Source organism: Cynoglossus semilaevis, chromosome 6 (genome assembly GCF_000523025.1).
Source record: "Cynoglossus semilaevis isolate Cse_v1.0 chromosome 6, Cse_v1.0, whole genome shotgun sequence".
Taxonomy (NCBI): Eukaryota; Metazoa; Chordata; class Actinopteri; order Pleuronectiformes; family Cynoglossidae; genus Cynoglossus; species Cynoglossus semilaevis.
This window is the reverse complement of record NC_024312.1, coordinates 10,516,314-10,521,157: the sequence shown is the minus strand read 5'-3', so window position 1 is coordinate 10,521,157 and position 4,844 is coordinate 10,516,314. Positions and strand designations below refer to the sequence as shown.

The following is a 4,844-nucleotide window of genomic DNA, read 5'->3' as shown; positions in this document are numbered from 1 at the left end:
CAATTATGTGAAATATCAATAGTTAGCTATGAGGATTAACCAAACCTGTAATTGTCTGCAAACCATGTGGTCCTGCTCTTTGTCTGTACAGACAAAAAACTTGAAAATGCTGTGCAAAAAATTTTAGCCATTTGGAAACTTGAAAAAAGTGGTAATGTAAAGTCATGCATGGAAGTCTGGAGAAAATGGTATGAAACAGACCAACTTTTTTTGTTTGAGCAATAAACCATAGGTTTTATTGAAAAAGATGTGCAATGCATTAAACTATTTAGTACCATCCAGTCTTGGTTCTTGTTAGTACTTGGATGAAAGGTTGCCTGACAATGCCCAGTGCTATATGCGTTTTACTGAGCAGTTGGAGGTGCTTTAGGTTTTGCTATTACGGTGTTTTCACACCTTGCATCTCTGGACTGTTGTCAATGGCAATGAAGCAGTGTGATTTCACCAAGCAGCAGTCTCTGCTCTATTAGCAGCTAATCTCCGGGTTTGTTGGCTGCAGCAGGGAACCTGTCTATGACCCAGAGTTGGTGTGGATTTTGAGAAATTCCTGACGGTCCCACTGTCCATAGCACACTTCTGAGGCTAGACATCCTTCTGATCATAAAGAACGGAATACATTATAAACTGGTGGCTCACCAATGGCTTAAAGTTCTCTGGTCAGTCATGTTATACTCACCTGCTGGAGGCTGTTGAAAGACACAAAATACCAAATGAATCCAAGTTACATCACCAATGATATGTTCAGGTGCATCAGAAGATGTTTTATATATTTATATTTGGAAACCACGGATAAGCTTAGGGTTGTAAATTGGGTCCACTGACTCTCATTTCTTTCTACTTTTTAAATGACTTCTGCAGATTTGTCCAGTTTAAATGAAATAGAAACAGTTCATAAACAGCGTAGAAATCATGGAAGTGCAGAAACAAGTTATGTAACATGAACATAAAAACATGAAAAATGACCTTTTTCCAAATCAAAAGCTTAAAAGACAGAAAATGTACTCCCTACAGTCAGTGATTTTTTTAATCTATAGATACATTTTGGCATGCATTGTCTGTATTTGTTCTTGTGACAAGCTCTAGACCTATTTAAAAAATGTATAATTACACATCTAAGTCAAAATTATATAAATAGAAATAAACAAAATGAAATACAGGACATTTGGTCATTTATAATCTTCTAATTAGTGGATGAAGAACCAATCGTGATTGTGGTTAAGTAGTACCTTATACCTTCTTACTACATAGTTGAATTGAATAAAAAAATATTAGTGCTATTATTTATTCTCATTTTTTTCACTTATGGAGAATCCCTATCTTAAGCACAATAATTTAAAAGTATAAAAACAATGTAGCTTGATTCCAACTGTTTGCATTCTTAGGCATTTGCATTATAAAAGTTTTCAATACTATATAAGACTTACACAGCCTGCAATTTACATGGAATTGTAAATTGAGAGAAGCATCTATCATTCATTTCCATTCAACTACCTTTTAACCTAAGAGTTAACCCCACACCACAGGCAACAAGGTATGTTATTACAGAGTAAATTAACAATATTGTACATTGTTATTTACGTTGTAATAAATTTAAAAGTCAGATAATATTCAGAAACATGTAGTTTTTGTTTTCAAATATCCTTGTTTTTTTTTTTCCCAAAAAATGAAATGTATTATGTTGAGTACAATAGCTTTTCTTTTTTTTTCTTGGACAGTACACTTGTGTACCCTCAGCTGGTCAGCGGCGTCCGGATTACAACATCACTTTATTTACCAGGGTTACAGGCTTATTGTATGATTTGCATCTGTGCTAACTCAATCACATTAACATAGAAGGGAGGCAGAGATCATGTGTGACTGTGTCCAGTAACAGGCTTGACTCACTGTCTCTTCTTTAAAAAATTGATAAAAGTTGATTGTATTTTTAAAAAACTGGGCAAAGCAAGAACATAAGAAAAGCAGTTCCAGGTTCCATAGATGATATGCGTAACAGTTTTGTTACAAGTGTCTGCTGCCTCCAGCCATAGCTGCTGGTGTTGGAATTTTTGGTCCTGATGAAGCATTTCCCCTTCCCACCATTTCAGTAAAGTCGCTTCTCATAACTATATTCATGAAAGAAAAGTAAATGTCAGTATTTTCTTTCTTGTGATAAGTTTCATCAATACAAATATCCTGCTTTACTGTAGGTGCAATGTGTAGCAATCAGAGCAGAGGTTCCCAAAGTGGCCGTTATTTTGTAATTCTCACTTTTCTCACGTTTTTGCTGCCGTCCGTTCAATCTGCTTGGAGCAGCAGTAGCAGCCCCGGGCAGTCCTCCAGCACCCACACACAAAGTCTCACTTCTGTCAACTGACCAAAGTAGGCAACCTCCCATACAATGGACAAGTTTAAGGTGTGTAAAGGTAACTGTTTTAAGGTAAAAACAGTTACATTTAAAAGGTCTGAAAACAAAAGCTGTTTGTGTGTCCTGTTTTTTTGTTGTTTTGGTTTTTTTTTTTTTGTTGTTTGTTTTTTTTGATTTTTTTTTTTAACGTTTTCAAATTTTCTAATGAACTAAATGGGGGCACAGCAGAGAAAATCATCCTGGGGTAGGTGTAGAGAAATGTTAACTATATATGACTGTACTAAGTAAGGCATCTTACAAAAGAAATTACAAAACAAAAATACACAATGGACCTTTCAATAAAGAATACTACCTAAACATAAGATAACTGCATAGACATATATACTTACATGGCACATAAGAATATCTAATATGATAGCATGAATAAAAAAAGAGGCAGAAAGAATAGAACATAATGATAAAGCTGATGATAAAGCTACACACAAACACAGAGTTAAATTACAGTAATTTCACGAATAAAATGTTTTTGACAAATGATTATAGTACTGTAGAAGTACAGTTAATCCTAGCATGTAGAAACACAATGTCAACCATGAATGAATCTATTGTATAAAGTAGTACAAATATAGAAGCGTTCAAAAAAGTCAATCAAGTAGTGCAGTGGTGTCAAACTGATTTTGGTTCAGGGGCCACAAATTAAGCCTGATTAGATGTGAAGTGTTCCAGACCAGTACAATTGTAGCATAATTACCTATAGATAACAACAAGTCCATGTTTTTCTTTTTGTTTTCATGCATTCATGAACGAGTTTATTAGAAAAAAATTAAATGTAATTATATATTTTACAATTTTGTAACTAACATGTAGTGTTTGCATCTTTTCACTTCCAACATTCATCAAGTGGGCCATATTGTCCCCCCTAGTGGGCCAGTTTTGGCCAGCGATCAGGAGCTAGCATCAGGAGTTTGGACTTACGAGTGAAGGCCATGAACTCCTCCTTCCATTTGGGCAGACATTGTTCTCTTCTCAAACTTCAGCTCCCCTGAGTACATCATTGAGCTAAAAATGAAACAGTGAGATTTCACCGTCCAACAAACTTACAGTCCAACAAAACGAAATGACGCACATGATTTCAAACCCACCGTAAAATTGACAGACTCCGGGCTCCTATGTCCTGACAGCCATGCTGAATACCAGCAATGAGGTAAGGTACAAATGTATGAATTGAGCCTTTATCTTGGACCGACCCTGAGACGCCTTGGGCCACCTTCACCTTGTCTCCCTCACTGGACATGTTCACATAGAATGCAAAAGTCACATTGGCATGATCTATTTGTGGATTCCGTTAGAAAAAGGCATACAAACATTTTTCTTTGGGACCATAATTTATACTATAAAATGTCTATATGAAGTTTACGAAAGTAGCAATTCTCTTCTTCTTGGCTTGTGATTAAAAAACTACTACAGTAAGATATGGGTTGATTTTGTTTCTTTTGGGCTTTTAAAAGACACTCACGCAGACAGACATACAACCATGCACACTGCAGCAAACATACATTTATTTAAAGGCAATTAGGCTGGGGACCAGGTGAGGAAAGCTTCGGGGAACCATCCACACCAGGAAGTTTTGACAACCGCATTCGGAAGGGTCGCCAACCCAAGAACTATCCCTGAGAGGGCCGAGCAAGAAGCCGACACTGTGGCCAACATGCCATCATGTGCCGTTTGTCCAGCTCAAGTAGAGTAGCCCCTGGGGCGGCGCCTCAGAGGCAGTCGCAACTCAATTCCCCATGTAGAGGGCTTCCCAAGAGGAGAGGCAAACTCAGAGAAACATGGAAGGATAAAGCAACAAGATAAGGTAATGCCCTCAGAGTAGTGAACGCTTATAAAAATAGATAAATGCACCACGGTGCACTAAAAATCCTAAAGCTAAAAGATCTAATTTAAGATGTTAACAAGCTGGGGTATACCAGTAAGATAAAAGCAGAGCGCGTGGTAAAAGCTAATAAGCAATGGATAAAAGCAACAGCAAGTAAACAGATAAATAAGTAAATACATAAATCTTATAAGCTGGTTAAGGAAGCAGAGGTAGGAGGTTAAAAGGATGTGAAATGAATAAGTTAAAATCAATTAAAAGCCTGGTTAAAAACGTGGGTGTTAAGCCTGCCTTTACAAAAAACGTCAACAGTGGCCCTGAGGCGTTCCAGCAGGCCATTCCACAGGCGGGGGCCAAAATAATAAAAAGATGGGTTTTTGATCTCACCTTTGGAATGATTAGGATGCTAGGCGGTGGAGGACCTCACGGACCATGAGTGTTGGTATTGTAACTGTAGGTCAGCTACAGTACCAATACAATAGTCTGGCACTATTTATACACTTAAAGATTACTAAAATGCTGTTTAAGGAGAAGTCCGTGAATATTTTCTGGCTAACTTATAGCTACATTGTGCACTATTCTTAAGTATATTAAGCTTATATGTTAAAATATATAATTTCATTT

The 4,844-nt window shown here is 36.9% G+C and overlaps 1 pseudogene; it reads right to left on the bottom strand.

The window, feature by feature from the left end:
• Positions 1 to 119: 119 nt before the first annotated feature.
• The window catches only part of LOC103380105 (inosine-5'-monophosphate dehydrogenase 1a-like), a 10,904-nt pseudogene continuing 6,179 nt past the window's right edge, over positions 120 to 4,844 (bottom strand).